General features: G+C 43.3%; 1 protein-coding gene across 14 annotated transcripts in view; it reads right to left on the bottom strand.

The window, feature by feature from the left end:
- Positions 1 to 9,593, bottom strand: part of PEG3 (paternally expressed 3) — a 31,684-nt gene extending 22,091 nt beyond the window's left edge. For 5 of the 14 annotated variants that reach the window (XM_082436206.1, XM_082436199.1, XM_082436207.1 and 2 more), the window contains exons 1-2: positions 9,401 to 9,591; positions 5,844 to 5,914 (exon numbers count right to left, since the gene is read on the bottom strand). The gene's annotated coding sequence lies outside the window, so the exon portion shown is untranslated. Of the gene's footprint in view, positions 1 to 5,843; positions 5,915 to 6,008; positions 6,955 to 8,472; positions 8,813 to 9,400 lie in introns of those variants that run through there. The other 9 variants (XM_082436202.1, XM_082436201.1, XM_082436203.1 and 6 more) reach the window with 5 other exon arrangements.
- Between the last annotated feature and the right edge of the window lie 13,009 nt (positions 9,594 to 22,602).

Here is a 22,602-nt window from a genome sequence, read left to right as displayed (position 1 = left end):
GAGACCATCCAAACACAATAAAGACTTATCTCAAGTGCAAGCAAGCATTAAACACCAAAGGTAGGGAAGCCCTCCACCATACCCACCATTCAGTACTATTTTGGAAGTCCTAGCTAATGCAACTGATTAAAAAAGAAGTGAAAGGTACAGATGTGGAAAAACCATTATTTTGAATTCAAAACCTTGTCAGTTAATACAGCAAGAAAAAAAATTCCAGGAATAAATAAACCAATTCTCATTAATAAATTCAGTGAAGTATTTGCAACTCCAAATAAAATTTTTTTAATGTACAGAAGGACACAGAGCAGGTCCTAAATAAATGAAGACATATGTTTTTGCACAGGATCATGAAAATTGTTGTCAATTCTCCCTTGAGTATAAGTTAAAATCCAACAAAATGTGGGAGCTTTGACAAACTGAGAATCCAGTTTCGCCAGAAGACTAAATGTACAGAAATATCAAGACAATTCTGAACAAGAAGGTATGTGTGCAGCAAGGGTGGGGGATTGTCTGTAAAGTGACCCAAACATATGAGAACATAAAGTATTCTTTCCAACACAAGGATGGGGGTGCAATGACAAATACACTGATGGAACATAATACACTCCAGAATCTGACTTGTGTGAAAGTATATACACATGTGGGAATTTAGTTTATAGTAAAGGAAGACTTTTAAATCAAGAAAAGTTATTAACTGTTTAAATACTAACTAGGAACTTCCTTAGGAGTAAATGATAAAGGGTCATTTTAAGGAAAGTGGCAAGAAGAGACAGCCAACACTTCCATTTCTGACCAGCTATTTGAGTACGGATTTCTAAGAAGGTTGGAGCAGGCCTCTGTCTGACATTAGGAAAGACCAATAACATCAGTGCCGGTGTCTGGCCTCTCCTCCAAGAAATTCGGTATTTCATCTCTAGAAGGCAAAGGCCACTAAGGCCAATGACAAACATACTTTGTTCTCAGAAAAATAAATCATTGCCCTCAAAAGACAGCATTCCTCCAAAATTTCATCATGCAAGAAGAAATGAAAACAGATAAAATCTTTAAGAAAATGTCATGTAACATTAAGTCATGTTGCCAAGAAACTTTGTAGCTTTATTTTCTGATTACAAACATACAAGACAGTACAACATTCAAACATTACAGATTATCCAACGTAGAAACTGCAAGCCACATCCATTGATCACATTTGTTCCTATACTAAACCTTTTAAAGTCTGTACATATAACATCTTTTTACCAAAATGAGATCATACCAGGAGTTCTGTGTGTATTTTTAAACCCAGTAATTTTTGATAGACATCTTTCCAACCAGTACATATAGATTTATATCATTCTTTCTAAAGGCCACAGTCTTCCATTCTACGGATATACCAGTTTATTTACACTTGATGGAAATGACCAATGTAAAAAATGTTTAAAGCATTAAATGAAAATACAAGGGCATAAAATTATACAGCATATGTGGCATTCTTACTGCAAATATACTCATTTATATGTACACAGAAAACAATGAGGAAGTCCACACAACGGAATAAAATGAAGTTTTAGAAAGCAAAGCTGCAGATGGAGATGTATTTATACAGAAGTTATTGTAGATGTTGTTAAATAGCTGCACAGTATTACGTTCACACACACAGAAACACGCATATAATGGAGACTGTAAACGTGATGGGCACGTGATATGAGCTCGCCAGATGGCACACCACGCACTCCCCCACAACCAAATATTACTGCCTAACACCCCACATACTTCACTCTGGTAGCCTGAGTTTGAAGTATTAGTGAATTGGGCATGATCTCATTTACGTAAAAAAAAACACACAAAAAACAAAAAACTACATAGGTACTTAAACGAATGGAAGTACATACAAAACCAAACTGGAAGAAAACTTCCATAAAAACTTGTATGAAGACCATGCGTAAAGCGGGGAAAACCGAAAAAATAAATGATTAATAAAAGATACTTCATTTTGCATTTCAACTTAGAATGTCATTTTAAGTTCACCATCAGAAAAAAAAAAAACTGAATATAAATTTGGAAGTTCAGCTGCTGTCTGTCCGTCCTCTTCTCTGCGCCAGTCACTGCGCATCTGCACCCCCGCCCCTGCGTGGCTCCCCCTCTCCGACCACTCACAGTGCTCCCGTGGAGTCCTCCACTCCCCACACACCCTTTGGGCCAGAGCACCACTGCAGGGGCGCCACACCTAGACCCCGACCTCACTGCCAGCTGTCCTCTCGGTCTCACTGTTCACGCGCAATTCTGGCCACGTGGCAAACCCATCAGCTTTGTGTCTGGGCCTGGCGGTGGGCTCTCACACACCCTAGTTACTGAAGCTCCCACATCTCCCTCCACACTGTCTCTGCAGCACGAGTCCCAGCGTGAGTCAAGTAGTAGCCAAGGGCAGGATTTTAAAAGCCAAAGGTCTGACCACATTCAGAGGATGGGGACGCACAGGGACCCAGCCTGACTCTGGTCATAGGGGCCAAGGGAGGCCACCAACTCCAAGGAGAGGGAAGGAGAGGAGACAAACAAGGACAGCTGGTCAGAAAAAGGTCTCACCCTCCACACCCAGCAGAGGGGCTTACGGGGTTCCAGCTGTTCTTCAACCTCCAAAGACCTGTTCTTAAACACACGGGACGTCTAAGCATGAAACGTGTGCGTCGTAAGCACTGCGTGCAGCTAGTTTCGGGCAAGAGCTGGCCTCCAACCACAGGGCAGTGGTCCCGCCTGCTGGACGAGTGCTGCCACTGTGGTCCGTGTGGAGGTGTTCGTGCCATTCTGAGTATTTTACAGCCCTTTACTTCTATTTCATAAAAACGCATAGAAAACAAAAGCACGGTCTCACAATTAATTCATCTGAAACAAAGATGGAAGTCATCAGGCACCCCTGCCACAAGTTGGGGGGGGGTCTTTGGCCTCAATCGAAGGATCAGTGGGTCAAGTGTTCAACTGAACTGGGAGGAACTCAACTAGTGGTGGCTGGAAATGTGGCTGGATGTGTGAGGAGAGGTAAAGAAACTCTGTGGCCCCCTGTGTGACCTCAGGTTCCCCAGATCCCACCAGGAGTGAGAGAAGCTCACGGTCTCTTCTCCAAGCCCGTTTCTACTTACTTAATTTGGTGCCTCATCACGGTGCACCTAGATTCAGCCCCTCTCTCATTCTACCTACCTCATTAAAGGGGGCTGGAATTGAGAACTTTAAAGTCACGAACCGAGGAAGTTACTTTCTTCGCTTCTCAGGGACAGCAGGGTGTGCGGTCTCTTCTCTGCTCTTGTTTGCTCCTTTCTCCTGCCTCTTTCTGCAGACCGACATTCTCTCCTTCAGCACCATGTGGAGGAAAGTGCTGTCCCAGCCTGGGCCCGCCTCACCTCCCGGCTCAGGTACCCAACACTGGCAGCTGGGCCAGCCCGTGCCTCTGCTCACCCCCCACGCCGACATTACGAGTGCACACTACAGCTCGATGCCTTCTAGGGTGTGGTTCTCAAGCCTGGGGTGCCTGGGAGAAATGCACCAGCCTTTCCGGGGTGGGTATTTAGGAGGTCTGTGGCTCCCCAGGAAACAGCCATCCAGGAAGCACGCCAGGAGCCGTACTTTGAGAACCACTGCTCTAGGCTGATGCGTCCAGTCTGGTCCAGTCAACCATGAACAGGTACATGTGGACAACAGAGGCTGTTTGGGTAACAATTTCACAGGGGGAGGTGAGCATGAAGTAAACCACCACTACCCCTACCATACCAGCCGTGACTCCACCCTCGGGACTCCCAGGTGGCTCCTCGCAGACAATCGCCACGCCGCCCTGGGCTTGCCTCCATTATATAAACTGAGCACTTACCACTCTGCAGCAAAAGTTCCTTATTGCTGTCCATTCTGGAGGAATTTCCCCAAAAATTTCAAAGAAGAGGAAACAGTAACTAAGAGTTTAGTTTTATGGTCAGCCCCCAAATGATTCAAGAAAAAGAGTTACTTTAAAGAGATAAAACCTCTTCTGTGCCAGTAGGACATATCCGACCAATATTTACATCAGTAACTGGCTGATCAGATTTTTTTTTTAAAGGGGTGAGGGCATGAAAAGGCAGACCACAAAGCATGGTTCATTTAACCATCTATAGGAGAGCGCATGCTACTCTGGTCAGACCTAATGTGAATGGAGACTGGGGAGGGCGGGGGCTGCAGAAAAGGGGCTTCTGGTGTCCTGGTGACCCTAGCAAGAGCTTCACTGCAACCAGATGGTATCCCCAGGCGACCTCACAGGCCAGGGCTCCCAGAGCTTTTCCACATCCTCTCATTCTGATTCTATACTCACCAAGTGAGCTCTCACTATGGCTTCCTTTCCCATGTAGGTCTGCCTACAGGGAGAGAATGTGCTGGTCATGCGTACTTTTGAATATCTGGGTTCCGGAGGCAGTGCTCTCCCACCATAAATCTATTACCAAAATTGAGAACACAGGAACGTCGTATTTGGTCACACTATTTTCCGACATAAACCAATAATTCATTATGGCTTAAGCTTCGTTAACGCTGATCTACTGATGTAAGGTGAGTCCTCAGATGAAGTAGGGCCTCTGAGTCTCCAAAGGCTTGAGCGCCAGACACTGGACCGCTGTCTGGAGCATTCACCAAGGCCAGAAAAAACCAACCCACCCCCGGGGGCTCATTGGGACAGCATGTTAGTCTTTCCCTGGGTGGTAATATGCCATCAGCATGGCCACCAATCTTGGTAAGCATGTTTTCCTACTCTCCACTTAATTGGAGTTCTCATTCAATAGACACTGAGACCAGGGATTATGTCACTCACTTTCGGAGACCCGAAGTCCAGCATGATCATGTCCCAGATTAGGCACAGTATCAATGCTTGCTGACGGAATGAGCAATATTTGGCTATTTTGCTCACTTCCCCCCATGATATGATTCACTGAGTATGGTCTGAATCAGTCGGCAAACCGTGAACAAAGAGTACAAGCCCTACTGAGTCCCTTTCTTCAGTACCTCTCTCAGATCCATCCAATTCATTTATCCCTCTTCTGTGACCCTAACCCAAGCCACCATCTCTCACCCAGATCCGAGGTGGTCTTCCTGGACCCACTGTTTCTACCCTCCCCTTCTGAACCCTGCAACCAGATGATATTTTTAAAACACAAATCTGATTATCATGGTGCTGCCATGGTTAGGTACCTCCGTGGCTTCCCATGGTGCTTCAGATCAAGCCCAGTTACCTACCATGGATTGCAAAGCCTTTCACAGTGCAGCCCCACTTTACCTTTTTCTCACCTCAAACACCACTCTTTTCTTTCCTTTGTTCTAGGCTTCTAGCCTAGACTAGATCCTGGACTCCTAGCTCCCTTAAGACTGCTCTTCTCACGACATACTACCATCCACCACGCTTCAGGGCTCAGCCTTAATGTCCCTCGCTTTCTCAGGGAGACCCTACATGGCCTCTCCCAGATTTAGTTAACTGCCTGAAGTGAACGTTCTCTTTCAAAGGCATGAATCACACAATTATTTTTTCAATGTCTTTCATTACCCAAAAGACTATGAGCTCCAGGAAAACACTTCCTTTTCCACTTGGGGCCATGTTTGACAGACGAATCAATGAATTTCTCATGTTTCTTTATTCACCCAATAAGAAAGAAAGGGCACGCCTGAAGGAGTAGCTGAATGTTGCGAAGACCAAGGAGAAAGTGGTGAACACACGACCTACCAGAAGAGCCTGTGCATTCTCAGGGCACAGGGTGCTCGTGTGGCCATACGGAACACGTGGACAGTAGGAAAGCGTCAGGTTGAGGAAGGATGTGCTCACTCCAAGGACGGGTGTGGCACTGTGAGGAGGGGATTCAGCTCACCTGGACACCGCCACCTAGCCTTTGGATCTAGTCCCTCTTCCTCTTGCAAGTCGTCTCAGAGGAGGGTAAAGCTGGGGAAGGAAAAGAAAATGTGAGACACTGAACTTACTTCCCAATTACTGAATTTCCCAGGCTGGAAATGACCCCACACAGCTGCATCTTCACCTCCTACAGTGGTAGAGGTAAAATGAGACCAAGAAGAACAGCTTTTCCTCCCAGGGTGGAAGGACCATTGGCATTGCTCACTGGGGTGTATGTTGTACCCTGGCTATAATCATAGCTGTTTTCCAGTGAGGTTATGTCAGTCGTGTGCAAGCCAATCTCTGAGTGTCTTAGAAACTTCTCTAATAAGCAGAGCAAAACAGTAAAGACTTGGGATTGAGAAATCCTATTTAAGACCCCAATCTCCCACTTATTAGCTATGCTGCACTGGCCATCCCTCTAAAGGCAAGGGACACACACTGCAAGTACAAATTGGAGGGAAAAAATGGCTAAGAAGGTAGTATTATTTACTGCTAATTACGTGCCTCATACAGTGCTTATTAGCACCTTACTTTTAGCATCTCTGTTAATTCCCACCACAACATTATTTTCTACTTATTTCACACACAAAAAAGCAGAGGCTCAGAGAACTCAACCTCAGAACTCATGGCAATTACAGATCAACTAACGTCATTTTGGAAAACAGTACATCTACAGACATTTTTCATGGAAACCTTGTGGAATAATGATATAGGCACCCCTTAGAAAGGTGAGTAAAACTCCAGTTCTGCCATGCGATAGCCAGTGATGAAATGCCAGAAATTTTACTGTGCTGTACCCCTAAGTAGCATGAAAAACTAGCTTATATTACAATCTCAATGCTATTATCATCAACATTACCAGTAGATAATGGTATCATTATTTAACCTTACACAATAGTTGAGGTTGTCAACATGATCCCCGTGGACGACACTACATGTTTCAAGTCCCACTGTGCCTCAAAGCATACGTTCAATCAATCAGAGGCCCCTAGGGGACGCACCTTCAAGACTATGGCTCTGGTTTATCTTAACGCTATCAGTCATGAGCGGATATATAACTAGGTCCCGCCCACAAACAAGGAATCCAGGGCTGCTCCCTCTCGCCCCGCCCCTCCCCGTTGGGGCCACCCCTCCCAGCCCCGTCACACCTGCCAGACCCTCCTCCGTCCCATCATTTCTCACGCCACGCCTCCCTCATAACCATCTGCGCTCCGCATTCTCCAGGCTGTCTACGGGCTTGGGGCCTTTTCCTTCACGTCACCTCCCACCGCCCTCACAGCCTGCCACCCTCTCCTCCACCTTCTCACTTAGATTCCCCCCCTTCCCCAAATCTATTAAAATTCCCACTTTCCTATGTGACCCCCCGGCCATGCGCAGTTAAAACCCATCCCACAGTTCCAGGGACAAGGCTCTGCACGCCCTCCAAGGAACACGGTGCCGTCGCGCGGCCACCAAGATGTGCCGCAGCGGCAAGCAGCGGTCCACCTGGAGCCTGTGCAGCAGAGACGGCGGGGTGGGTTCCGTCTCCCAGGACGCCATACGCAGCCTGCCCCGCAGTCCTACTGGCACTCAATAGGGTGCATGCGCAGCAAGCAAAGGACGCAGGGCTCCGCAGCCCCGGCCTCAGGCCCGCCCCCTGTAGCCGGCCCAGTGTCAGTCAAGATGGCGCCTGCGCAGTAGGCCTCGGCCACCACCTGTCGGCAGGCAGAGCACTAGGTGGGCAAGGGTCTGCAGCCCCTCCCTCGGGCTGCCCCTGTAGTACCACCGTCATTCAAGATGGCGCCTGCACAGTAAGCTTCAGCTACCACCCCTAGGCCAAAGTACACAGCGCTACATGGGAAATGGTCTGCAGTCCCCCGTTAGTCACACAAAGCATAAAAGGCCCTCCCTTGGGCCCACCCCAGCAAACAGCCCCGCTGTCATTCAAGACGGCGCCTCCACAGTAAGCCTCGCTCGCCACCTGTCAGTCAACAAACAGCACTAGAGCGGACAGGGCTCTGCAGCCCACCCTCGGCCCGCCCCCTGCAGCCCCACAGTCGTTCAAGATGGCGCCTGCGCAGTAAACCTTGGTGCCACCTGACGGCCAACAAACAGCGCTAGAGTGGGCAGGGCTCTGCAGCCCCTCCCCCGGCCCGCCCCCTGCAGCTCCGCCCTCATTCATTACAGCGCCTGCACAATAAGCCTCGGCGCCACCTGTCGGCCAACAAGCACAGGATCAGAGTGGGCAGGGCTCTGCAGCGCTGTCAGTCCCCAAAGACGGCCCGCGGCCCCACCCCCTCAGCCCAGTTGACAGGGCACCTGCGAAACACGGCTGCGCGGCACCCCCCGCTCCAGCCCACCCCCCCAGCCAAAAGATGCAGCCCGAAACATCCCAAGGTGAAAGCACTCCAGGAAGGCAATGACAGGGGAAGGGGTGATGCTCTGCAACCCCCAAACCAACCAAAGAGAAACAGCGGGCACAATGACAGCCCGTAGCCCTGTCCCTCAGGACAGACAGCTCTCCAGCAACAACAGTGTCGGCAAACTCTGGGCCACATGGACCCAGCCGATGAAACAGCCCCCCAGTCACCAGCCGTCGCCCAATCTCGTCAGACCTCAAAACCTACGCTAGTCAGGGTGGCACGTCGCGGCAAGCGTCCGCGGCAAGCGTCCGCGGCAAGCGTCGGCAGCCAGGCCCGTGACCAGCAAAGAAAGTGTGAGGTAGCTTGACCCCCACAGCCTTCAATCACGGCAAAGAACAGAGGCACCGCTGCCCTCAGCCCCGCCCCTGCGGCCAGCCAGCCGAGACCAGGCCGCGCATGCGCAGCGAGCCTCAGCCGCCCCCATCAAAGATGGCGCCGAGGTAGGCGGGGCTCGACCAGTCGATCTCTTCTGAGACCTGCAGTCAAGACAGCCCTTGGCCCCACCCCAGCCCACACCAACCAATCAGGACAACGCCTGCGCAGCCACTCTTATCCGACAATCAAAAGTGACGCCAGGGTGGGCGGGCCCGCAGTCTGTCACCGCCCAGAGAAAAACATCCCGCAGGCACGACGGCCCTCGGCCCCGCCCCTCAGCTCCTCCCACCGCCACTGCGGCAAGCAAGCCCCGCCCCCAAAGACCGGCAAGGATGCAGGGGCGGCCGGAGGGGACCTGGCCAATCTGGGACCCCGTACGATGGGGTGTCCTCTGCAGCCCCCCGACCAAGCCGAGGAAACGGGAGGGCGGGGCGCGGGGGGCGCGGCGCGCTGAGCCTTCCCTCGCTCGTTAGGGATGGCTTGCCACTTCTCCGGCACCCACCCCAGCGGACTGCGCTGACAGGAGCCCGCGGCCTTCCCGCCCCCTGCCCAGGACGGCCAGCCATCCCTGTCCCCCACTACGCCCAGGAAAGGTGGCACGGGAGCCCCCACCGCAGACTCCGGCCGACAGCGCAAAATGGCGCTGCTGCGGCAAGCGCGGCAGCCCCCGCCCGCTGATCAGGGTCCCGAACCTGCGGCGTCCCATCCCCGCGCACCGTCCAGATGCGGAGGTGCGGGCTGAGGCGGCCGGACTCACCTCGCCACACCGCACCTCAAGGCACCGCCCCGCCCCAGGCCAACAGGTCGGCCACGGCGCAGCCCGCGCACAGTCTAGTGCCCCCACACGGCCCCGGGCACCCGGCGGCGCCACCAGCCCACGGTGGACATGTCCACTCTTCCGCTCCAGCCTCGTCCTCCCGTGGCTCCCGGCGTCTGCACCGAGCCCCGGCCCGCGACTCCTTGTCAGGCTCTCCGCAGAGGCGGGGCCCCGGCGCGGGCAAATCAGCGGCAGCGCTACGCGCCCTGGGCCCCCCTCGCCACGCCCCCAAGCCCTGCCAATCAGGCCGCGGTTGCCGTGGCGACGGCTTGGCGCGAAGGCAGGAGGCTGACGTCAACGGAGCCAACGCTAGGGGCCCTGAGGAAGGGTCTGGAAAAGGGGGAGGGGGAGTGGGTGTGCGACCCCCAAACAAAGAAGGGGGGTGACGCGGAGAAAGGCCCGCTAACGACTCCCAAACGCAGAACCTCTGAAGAAAAAGAAAAAAAAAAAACCCATACATTTGTCTAAGAAAATGAAAATCCGGCGGACAAAAATATGTATGTTGAAGTTAAAGACAAACGAGAAAGTGGGAGACGAGACTTTTCCGCCTGGGACACATGAAAGACACGGGGCTAACTCCCTAATAAACGAAGACCTCTTGGAAGCCAATACGGTAAAGACCAAACCAAGCCAGAAAAATGGGCAAAAAGGGAGGAAACTGGCAATTCACAAGAAAATACAAATGGCTGACAGACCTACGGGACAAAACTCACGACCTGACTCCCAAAGAAACGTAAAAGCGAGAGCCCGGACCAGCACGGTTTAGCGGACGCTCTCCTGAGGCGGCCTCGCGCGCCGCCGCCTGGGACAGGCTGGGTCAGTTCCCCCCGTGGTCCACCCAGACCGTCGGCCGTGCGGGGCACACAGACGCGTGAGGAAACCCGTGTGCGGCGGGAAACGACGAGGTAGCGCCGCTCGGGACGAACGAGGGCCGAGGACTCAACAGAGTTAGTCAAGCACTCAAGTGGCCGAAGTTTGTAGACACGACCCGGTAAGTGTTTTCATTTGTTCGTTAAGGATGAACACACACGCAGGTAAAACCTCTGGGAAAGCGTACAAGACACTGTTAGCCGGTTACCTCTAGGGAAAAGGGATGAGGGGAAGGAAGATGGAGGAGGGATTTTTCCCGTCTCCAGTCCATGCTGTTGGAATCTCCCGGCCAGAAATATGCATTTCTTTCCCAGTAGTAGAATCAATGAATTACAGAAAGCTCACTGATGCACCCTTTGATCCAACCATTCCACTCTCCAGGAGCTAAGGGAAACGAACTAAGCTAAGAGGTACGAAAGATTATATGCAGGCATATTCACGTAGCATCATTTTTTATTAGAAAAATGTACTCTGTGGAAGAATTAAATTGTATTCTGGCAAAGCCATACACTGCAATTTTATGTGGCCAATTAAAATGTAAGATTTTAATTTTAAAGGAAAAGATTCATAAGATACAGTTATTTACAAAAAGCAGGTTACCTAAGCACAAAGAACATGATACCCAAATTAAAATTTTATACTTAATAAGTATAAATATTTATAAATCAGTGGTTGCTGGGTACATTAAGAACTACTGGCTTTTGGGGTGGGGGATGTTTGAAACTCCCCAAGTCTTCAGCAGCCTCTTCTCACCCAGCAGTGCCACATAAACATAAAATCTGAATGAAAACATTGTGTTTGCTCTGTACCTTTGAAAAGTATTCCCCAGGAGCTTCTATAGAAATTCTAGAGGCACCACTAGAAGTGAATGTGGTACTACCCTTAGGTCAGAGGTTTTCAAATCTGGCCACACATTAGGATCCCCTGGGGGAGCTGTCAAACATTGCAGGTGCCCAGGGTCCCAGAAAGGTGTTTGTTTTGGAGCTCCTCAGGGGATCCTAAAGTCTGGTTATGGTTTAGGAGGTGATTTGAATGCAATCTAGGGACCCCATCCCCTCTCTCCTTCTCAAAGACCTCTATCTGCAACACAGATTTTTCTCTGGATCCCAGGTCGTTCATTCCCATCAGATACCACATGCTCTCAGAGCTTCTCCAGCTACTACCCCTTTTCTCAGCACTCCCTCCCTCTGCCCACCAAAAAAGCCCTCTTGACAGAGTGGTCTTCTGTCACCGACTCAACAGCCTTACCGCACATTCTCTCCCCCTGGCATGCCACACGGGCTTCCATCCTTTCCACACCCCCGAAACTGCTTGGCAATTTCAGCAGTTCTCCATGTGGCTAGGAAACTTGTTCTTAATCTCACTTGATCTTTCAGTAACACTCAACATCCTCATTAAAACAAACAATGATAACAAAAACTATCTTATTTTCAGAGACACTATACTGCCCTGGTTTTCCCCCCATGTCCTCTTAGCTGGCTTCTGCTTTGTTCAACCTCCCAAGGCTCAGAACTCAGTCACTAGCCTTCTCCATCAACGTCTACTCCCTAGGTAGCAGTCTCACCTAGCTAGCTGTATGGTTTAAATAGCACCTGCATGCCAACAGCTCCCTCTGCCCCGGAACTCTCCACAGAAGCCCAGTCTCATATATCCAACTATCTGCTTAACAGCCGACTGTTCTACCAGGATGCCTAATAGGCAACTCAAAACATTGAAAACAAATAGTAATTTCCCTTTTCCCCGTTTCCATAAACAGCACCAGTTGCAGTAGCCAAAAATCTCGCAATTGTTCTCGATTCCCCTTTCCCTTACCATCAACATCCAATTCGTCAGCAAGTCCTGCTGACTCTACATCCAAGATACATCCCAAATTTGTCCCGTTTTTCCTCTGCATCATAGTCCTAATTACCATGATTTCCCTTAGATATTAGCCCACTCATTTGACTACCTGCTTCCATTCCAAACCCTTCCCTCCAACATTCTCTAGACAGCATCCAGGGTAATCTTCTTTAACTGAGAATAAGACATCGAGCTGCAGCTTGAATTACCTCCTGTTCCCTACCCCAGTCACACTTCAATATAAGTCTAAAATCCATATAAGGTTAAAAGGCGTCAATATCTTTTGTCATGGAGGAATGTTAAATATTTGTGCTGTAAAATTTAATAATCTTTTCCTTCAGATTTCTGCTTTTTATACCTTAAGAAATCCCTCTCCACATTGAAGTCATAAAGATATTATAATAGCCTTAAGTTTTAGTTTTTAGGTTTAGTTTTATGTATGTTCTGTGGTATGGATCTAATTTTTCTCCTGACATAATGTCATGTTTCTGTATAAGTGGACCTGTTCCTAAACTCTCCAGTCTGTCCCACTGGCCCATCTGTTTATCTGTATGCATTTACACATCATATTAATTATTGAAGCTTTACAGTATCTTAATATCTGGAAGGACAATTGCCCTAGCTTGTTTTTCAAAAGTGTCTTTGGCTATTCTTAGCCCTCGACTGACATTTTACTAAATCCATAGAGAAATTTAAAGAGAACCGAAAACGTTTTATCAAGACCTCCCATCTTTGCCTATGGTCTGTGCTACCCATTTATTCATGTCATCTAGAGCCATCAACAGTACATTGTAATTTTTTTCCCTTTAAGATCTTATTTGACTTTAGGAGGTCTTTCTTCCTATTACTTACCTAACTGGTTATTTTGGGGTTACAACAGTAGTATAGCTTTTTAAAAATAACTTACTTACAGAAAAGGTGCAAAGATAGTGTAAACATTCCTTACCCAGTTTCTCCTGATGTTAACATCTTACCTAACTTTGGTACGTTGTCAAAATGAAGAAATTACCATTAGTACAAAGCTAGTAACTAAACTACAAACTTTCCATAAATGTCTTCCTTCTGTCCCAGGATCCCATCTAGAACGCCACATTACATTTAGTTGTTATGTCTCCTTAGACAACTCCAGGCTGTGACAGCTCCTCAGTATTTCCTTGTTTTTCATAACTTTAGCAGTTTTGAGGAGTACTAGTCAGGTTTTTGTACGAAATCTCTCAATTTGAGTTTGTCTAATATTTTCTCATGATTTGTCTTGGGTTATGAGTTTCTGAGAAGAATTATCTGCTCTTGCCTTTTATATGCTGATTTTTTTAATCCAGTGAATTTGCTGACCTCTCCTTGTTAGTTCTAATAGTTTCTCTCAGATTTTCCTGGATTTTTTTTAAATGTTAAACTATTTATTAATGACAATTTTTAATTTTTATTTACAATTATATCTCATTTCTATCATAATGCGTTCTGGGGTGATATGGAATAAGTCTTGTTCTAGACTTGAAAGGGGATACTTTTCTTTCAGTATCAAGTAAAAATGTTCACAATAAGCTTTTTTGTAGAGCCTCTTTGTTGGGGGTTAAGGAAATTCCCTTTAGTTCTAGTTTTCTAAAAATTTTATCATGAATAAGTTTAATTTTTATAGAATGACTTTATTATCTATTGGGAAGATTATACTTTATTTTATATAATCTGTTAATGTGGAGAATTAAGGTAAATTTTCTGATGTTGAAACATGTTGCGTTCCTAATCCCTACTTAATCATGATTATGAGGGTCTGATTTATATACACATACAGGAGGATACTACTGGGTTATATTTTACTTTTGTTTTTGCACCTAAGTTCTTACTTTATTATACTTGTTTCGTTTTGGTATCAAGGTTACACTAGCCTTATAAAATTATTTGGATTATTACCTTGCTGCTTATATTCTCTACAACAGTTCATAAAAAATAGAGATTCTCTGATTTTTGAAAGTTTAATATAACTCACTATAAAGTTGTCTAAATCTGATGTCTTTTTGCATGGAATGTTTTTGACTTAGTTTCCTTAGCTTTGTACTTATATTTCTGCTTTGTCTTGAGTCAATTTTAGTCATTTATATTTTCCAAGAAAATTGTCCACCTCACTTAAACTTACTAGCACATAATTATTCACAGTATTCTTTTGATTTTTAATCTAGTCCTCATTGGTAATTAATAATTTGTCCTCTTTTCTGTTACTAATATCATTTAATCTATTCTTGTTTTTATCATCAAGTTTCACTAAGGATTTGACAATTTTATGTCTTTCAAAGTGCTTTTGGTCTTTTGACCATATTCTTTCTTCTTTTCCATTTAATTAATTTCTGTTATTTTATTATTTCCTTCCACCTATTTGAGTTTCTTTTCCTAGCAACTTAAGTTGCATATTTAACTCATTTACCTTTAACCTTTCTTAATTTTTAACAGGTACATTTAAGGCTGTAACATTCCCTTCAAGTACCACTTGAACTGCATTCCATGTATTTCATTGTTGTTTGGTACTATATTCCATTGTTTCAATTAGATCTCCTCTTAGTCACATTAAGGAATATGTTTAGGTTTTCAAGTTCTTTAAAAATCTTTTGATTATAGATTTCTAACTTAACTGCATTATAGCCAAATGAAATGGCCTATATGTTATTACTGGATATTTGTTAAAATTTCCTTTGTGATCTTAGGATGTAATCAATTTTTAATTATTCAGTGTATTAGAAAAGAATAAGCATTCTCTAACTATCAGGTACCAATTTCTATTTATGTTCATAGGAGCAAGCTTTCTTTGTGTTTACATTTTCAGTATTCTTATTAATCTTCTGTCTACTTGATGTATCAGTTCTAAATAATTATAATAAAATCTCCCTTTATGCCTATGGTTTCATCCATTGCTCCTGGTAATTCTTTTAGCTTTTGCTTTATATATTTCAAGGCCATGTTTTTAGGTAGGAACAAGTCCATGATTTCCTCTAAATCAGATATCAAAGAAATTAATCTAGAAGTCTGCCTTTAATAGGGGAGTTAATCGATCACATTTAAAATTTCTGATATATTTGCTTGTTAAATGTGCCTTTTCCTTTGCTTCTTATTTTCTCCTTTCCTGCCTTCTACTAAATTGATCAAGTTTTCTTTACTTCTCTTTTTTCCCTTTGCTAATTTGCAAGCTTTGAATTATATTTCAGTTGTTTTATTGTCTATCTTTAAATTCCTAATGTATATACAAGTACATATTTTTTAACAGAGTATAAAATAATAAAGGATCCTGGCATATCTTAGCAATTCATTGAATTTCCTATTCCCACTTTCCTGGTTATTGTCTAGAATTTTAGCTATACATTTTTAAAACAACTAAAAGCACAATTTTTACAGTCAATGATTAATTATATTTATTGATATTTTGATAATTTATTCTTGTTTCTTGAATTTTACTCCTTCCCTCTAAGTTCTTTTTTTTCTCATTGTAATAAATCCTTAAATAAGCCTTTCAGGCAGTCTATTTGTATTTCTAACGATGGCTTTAAAAGATATTTTTTGAATGACGGTTTACCTAGGTATGGAATTCTAAAGTGACCCTTATCTTCTCTCCTTATTTTGAAGATATTATTCTATTGTCTTCAACATTTAACATTGCTGATGAGGTGTGCTATAATCTAAATGTTCCTAACATTGGTTATTCCCTCTGTAGCTTTTCAAAAGGTGTTACATATGGATTTATTTTTGTTTATCCTGCTCAGGAGTTGTGTGACCAATGAAGGTCTTTCTTCCATTCTGGAGAATTCTTGGCCAATATATTCTGTCATTCCAACTCCATTCTATTCTTCTCAACCTATTAGAGTATATTGGCCCTTCTTAATCTATCCTCCATTTATCTTCTCTATTTTTCATATTCTTTTCTGGGTTGTTTTCTGAGTAACTCCTCTTTCTAACTGCATCCAATGTACTGTTTCCCTTGATGTGTTTTACAATGGCTATTTTTTTTTCATGTCTAAGATTTTTAATCAGTACTTTTTTATATCCACCTTTCTCAAATGGATGAACATTTTATGAATACTGTTCTTTATCTTTCAAGAATCTTAAAGTCAAACTAAAACTGTTAGAATGGCATTTTGTCAGGAATGAATTTGACTGACTGACTTTGTTGTCTTATTTATTATAAGTTTTCCTATGTTTAACTGAGTGCTTTGCAATTTTAATTTCTAAGTGTTTCTCCTATGGGATATCTCCCCCCCACCCCACCCATCTCTTCCCTCCATATCTAGCCTTTTTTTTTTTTTTTTGGTAGTGTCTGCTTTGCCCCTGAGAAACTTAGTCGTGAGACAAGTCTTATATCATCAACTGGGGGCTCTGTGCCATGTGATAAAGGGGTAATATTAGTCACTGAGCAAAATTTAAGCTTAGACTGGGTCCACTCTGCATGGCCATGTTTTTATCTCCTGCCACTGCTCATAATATAAGCTGGAGCCCTGAGTAACTATTACTGGCTTTTTGCAGTCTCATTTCATGTCAGGAGAATATCACCCCAGCCCGTTTGACACAATGAGCCTGGGACCTCAATATGCACAGGGTGCTTCTGGACCTCATTAATCCACAGCAGTCAAACTGTTAACTACCTCTGCCTATTTAAAGATCAGAAGTCCAGCAGGTTCATGTCTTTAACCCCACAAATCCTTGTTTTTCTGTTCAGTTTTTGATCCATACAGATGTTGGATATATCTAGATCATTACAAGTTTATATTTAAAAGAGGGTGGTTTGAAGTGTGAATGCAGAACTCACAGCACCATCTCAATCAAAAATATTATCTTCTAAATTGTCTATAGCAGTAGTTCTCACTTCTTTCCCAAGTGTACAATGGAGTTTTCCTGGGGCTATATGACATGTGGTATCATGACAGAGTGAATGCTGAAGCAGTTGAGAATCTAGCTGTTTTCATTTAAGCCAGATGTTAAAGAGATTTGCAAAGATGTAAAACTATGCCACTCTTCTCAGTAATCTTTTGTTTGGGGAATTATGTCTTTTTTTAATTTAAAAAATGTTGCTTCTATTAACATGTAATGGACTACCTACTTTTAAATTAATTAATATACATTTTAAATTCTGTTTTAATTTCTAAAACTATGTATATTGATAGGTATAATCCACATAAACAAAAGTTCTTTGGAGTCCTCAATCATTTTCAAGAGTATAAATGGGTCTTGAGACAAAAAAGTTTGAGAACCTCTGGTCTACAATAAATCTGTAATAGATTGGGCTACTATCTGGGTGGTATGATCCCATGGATTAGCACAGAGCTTAATACATGTAAGTCTCTCAGTGAATGCTTATTCATCCATTCTTTCAACAAATATTTGACTACCTACTACATATAAGGACCAGTGCTAGGCCAGGTTCTTGGCTCATTGCAAATAAAATTGAAATAGCCCTTGCCCTAATTCATTTATTTGATATATATGTCTTTGAGCTTCAGTCTAGCTGGGAAGATACATACATTAAGTTGACAAAATACACCTTTAAAAATTGCGGTGTGGACTTTGAAGAAAAAACCAGGATGCTGAAATGAGGTGGGGAGGGGGAGGGTGATATATGGTGGTTAGATAGAGCAGTCAGGGAAGGCTTCTCTGAGGACAAGAAGCTAAAACTAAATTGTGAGAAAGAGCCAGCCCTGGGAAGAGCAAGGGGAAGAACATTCTAGACAGATAAAATAGCAATATACAAAGACCATAAAGGAAAAAAATGGAAAAGACACCAGAATGGCTGGAGGATAGCAAGAATGGGGTAGAAGGGCATAAAATGAGGTTTTACAGGTATGCAAAAACCAGTTCTTTAGGAACTGTAGGCCAAGATAAAGATCTTGAATTTAATCCTAAATGGGATAAGGAGCCATTAAAGACTTTTAAATAAGGTCTGACATAATCCACTGAGAGATGATTCACTTAGCTGTGTGGAAAACTAGAGGACTAGAGATAGGAAAGAGAGGAAGCAGGAGGACCAGTCAGGAGGCAGCTGTCCAGGCAGGATGGCAGTGCTCTGAGCTAGCACGGTGGCAGTGGAGACAAGGAGAAGTGAACAAATACAAGACACAAGAGAGACAAAAACTGCTGATAACTTGTGTATGTGTGGCAAAGGAAAAAAGTATCGCAAATGATTCCTACATTTCTGGTTGAGTGACTGGGTAGATGCAAGTGTTATTTAGTGAGTCTCTGAGTCTCAGGTTTGGGCAGGGGAAGAGCAGAAAACCCAGAGCTCTCTTTTGGATATGTTATATTTGAAATGCTTATGTTCAAGCAAGTGAAGATGTTGAGTGGGTATTCGGGAGAGGTCTGCTAGAGCTCTAACTCTGGAAGTTTTCCGCACAGAGCTGCTTTGTTGCATGAATAGTCAGGTTAAGATAAACACTACTTTACAAAATAAATTAAAAAATCAGTTCTTCAGTATTTAGTACTCTCGCGTACACATTCAGTGCTGGATAGGTAATTATCTTAGTATACAAATTTGTACAGTTCCTCAGTAATGCAAATCTAACCAATTTTTTTAAGAGTAAACTTACTTTTATTTGTTAACCCTCTCAAGGAATTTCAAGATAACAGAAAACCAAACATTCACATTAAAGGCAACCAACTATTTCACAAAAACTGCTTCTAAATTCAAATATTAAACAAACAGTTAATTACACATAAGACTAAAGATAGGCAAAGGAGAACCCTGTCACAAGTCTGATGTTAGAAAAGAAAAATGCTATGTCAAGTCTGGCAGATGGGGTTAAGGTGCAGAACTACAAGAGTTCCTGTATGCCAGGAAGGCTCATCTACACAAAATTCTGCTCACATGTCCCTGTCCAAGAGGACACTAGGCACCTTCTCTCATAGGAAGCAAAATCACTCAGAAGTCAAGTTATCACATGCTAATCAAAATACTTATTTAAAAAATACAGGGTTATTCACACACTTTTTTCTCACGTTGGTTTGCCAACCAGAAAGCTCTAATCCTGAGCTGGCAAAATGGCAGACACTCATTTATTCAACCATTCAATAAACAGGTATTATCAAATACATCCAGACACTAGGGATAAAATGATAAAGGAGATGCAGTCGCTGCTTTCATGGGGTATATGGTTCATGGATGACACCAAACAATTATAAATAGCCACACAAATGAGTGACAAGCAGTAAATGTGATGAAGATACACTGTGCTATAAGCATGTATAATGAGGGAATCTGATCTGGACCAGGTGCTGAAGAAGGACATTCCACGCCTAATTAACAGTACGTACAAAGGTTAGGAGGCAGAGAGGAGTATGGAGAACCATGCAGCTAGAATACAGACTGGCTTAAGACAAAGGATGGAGCAAGAAGTCAGACCTTGCAAAGCCCTGTAGGCCATTTAAGGACTGGAGATCCCTGACAATCACAACCTTTGGCATGCCACAGGAATTCCCCGCAGGGGTGACCAGCCAGCACTCAAATCTCACACATGTCTCCTGAAAAGTGGCATGATTTCCACACATACTCACATGTCAACACCTCAGAACGTGATTAGAATGTTATGGAGAGGTGATCTGGCTTCCACAATGCAGATCATCAGGCCAGGAGAGAACATGAACTCTTATCTGGTTCGTTTTGCCAAAGGCCCCTCAAATATAAATCTAAAGAGAACAGGAAAAAAGACAATCATTGAGATTAAAGTAAAACATGAATCAGAAAGCAGAAAAAGAGCTGGAGATAAGAGATACATATTTTATAAATTATACATATATATACATATATGTAGAATACATATATATTCAATAGCCATAAAAAAGAATGAGAAATATCTTATGGAATGATTTCCAAGATACATTGTTAAGTGAAAGCCAAGGTGCTGAACCTTGAACACAGTATGCTTCATTTGTTAAACAAAAAGGCAAACGCAATATATACATATTTGCTTCCATATGCGTGAAATACCTTTGGAAAGATAATTCACAAAATTAGTGATGCTGGTTATCTGCAGGGAGGGAAACTGGTGGCTGAGAGAAGGGATATGGGAAGCAAATTTTCAGTGTATACCCTTTTCTCCTTTTTGAATTTTGAGCCACACAAATAAATTACCTATTAAAAGTTAAAGCAAACACATTAATATTAACTTGATTAATATTAGTCAAGGTTCTAGACTAACGCATATGAAGATTTTAATGAAAATGAACACTGTCAAGGAAAATAAAAATTACCAAAACCGACTAGCAAAGGAATAGGAAAAAAAAAAAGTAGGAAAAACCTTACAAAGAATTCCTATGTACTAAGACTCTCTAGAACATTTTAATAGCCTAGCACAGGGATTTTCAACCCCACAGGCTCTATGAGAGTAAAAACTAATATTTACTGAGCACTTCCTGTATGCAAGATACAGCATCAAGCATTATATGTATTTGCAGCTCCTCATAAAATACCTCTGAGATACGTGACCTCATGACCTGTTTTACATGTAAGGAAACTGAAGGTCCTGGAGTCTCACTCAAACCTGCATACCTAGCAAACGACTCCAGAGTCAGGCTCTTCAACCACTGTGCTAACATAATTTTATGCCAACAAATTGGAAAAACCTTAAAGAAACGTATCACTTTCTAGGGAAGCAGAAATTACTTGAAATCTCAGTTTGACTGGAAATGTCCTTCAGATGCCCAAGGAGCAAATTATTCTTAGTCTGTACAGATTGTTCCAGAGCATTTAAAAAGACAGAAGGCTTGCCAGTTTATTCAACTAAATTAGGAGTGGCCTTCAAGAACAAAGTTCTTACAGTGAAATAGCTCTCTTGTATGAGGCATTTGCTCTATGTCAGGCTTTGGGTTAAGTTCTTTAAAAATGATCCGGGTGCTGCCTGGAAAACAGTCTGGCGGTTCCTTAAAAGGTTAAACAGTTACCACAAGACCCAGAAATTCCTTTTCTGGGTGAAATGAAAACGTATGTCCACATAACAACTTGTACGTGAATGTTCACAGCAGCATTATCATAAGAGCCAAAAAGTGGAAACAACTCAAATGCCCATCATTTGATGGACCCATTGTTTGATAAATGGATAAATAAAATGTAGTATATCCATACAACAGATAATTTGGCAATAAAAAAGAATGAAGTACTGATACATGCTACAGCACTGATGAACTTTGAAAACATTACGCTAAGTGAAAGGAGCCAGTAATAAAAGCCCACAATATTGTGTGATTCCATTTATGTGAAATGTCCAGAATAGGCAATGACAAAGTAGATTAATAGTTGCCTAGGACTGGGGCAGAAGGGAATGGAGAGTGAGGGTTTCTTTTTAGAGTAATGAAAATGTTTAAAAATTGATTGTGGTTATGGTTGCACAACTCTGTGAATATATTAAACACCACTGAATTATACACTTCAAAAGGGTGAATTGTATGGTATGTGAATTAATTACACCTAGATAAAATTGTTATTTAAAATTATGCATCTGGGTAAATTCTCCCAATAATCTTAATGAAACTAGAACTAATATACTTGTTTTATGGATGAGAAATCTGCATCTCGGAGAGGATGTCATTTACTCAAGGTCGTAATCTAACTGGTTGAGAAAGCCAAGATTCACACCTAGGTCTTTCTGTCTACAATGCCTACTATTCCCAACACAATCCTAATGCAAATACAGTGAAAATCTTCAAAAAATGGCCCCCTTTTTTGTGAAGACATAAACTGATGGCTAACAGGTTCACAAGGGCAATCTCCTAAGAACAAAAAAAATTCCTATATTATTAAGCATTCCAAACCTACAGTGAGAGAAGGCTGCCCATTTAAAAACCTGGCAAATGGTTTTCCATCTCAAATGGATTTTACTTTAAGAGTGCCCTGGAGGACAGTAAAAGTAATAGCTATCATTTATTAAACTTTTACAATGGGCAAGGCCTGGCACCAGGCACTTTATGTGCGTTAGTATGTTTAATCTTTGTAACAACTCTATGAGGTAGATACTATTATTATCCAAGTCTCATAGATCAGAAGTGAGCATTGGGAGGTTAGTATCTTGTCCCAGGTTACATGCTAGTAGTTGGTAGAGTCAGGAATCAAACCCAAATCTGTTAGACGCCTGAGCTCTCACTACCACTGGATACATTTCTAGGCTATTAAATTTGAAAGCCATAATGAAATGGATCATTCTTGAGAGAAAGGCAGATAATAAAAACTTGGCAAATATCAAGGGAGTGCTTTCTTTAAAAAGTGCTCTAAGCCCTTGCCATTTACCGGCAACTTTCTTTTCATTTCCAAGAAACAAATCCTATGTTTTATAAATTGTACCACTCCAGGGAAGAGAGACAAAAGTCTTTCATTTTAACAACATAGCACAGGAGTTTTAACCCCAAATATGTCTTATTGTGAAATAGTGACAGCTAATATTAATTGAAAATTTATATGTGCCAGAAATTTTTCTAAG

The sequence above is a fragment of the Balaenoptera physalus genome, assembly GCF_965194825.1.
Source record: "Balaenoptera physalus genome assembly, chromosome: 19".
In the NCBI taxonomy this organism is placed as follows: Eukaryota; Metazoa; Chordata; class Mammalia; order Artiodactyla; family Balaenopteridae; genus Balaenoptera; species Balaenoptera physalus.
This window is presented reverse-complemented; position numbering and strand designations above follow the sequence as displayed.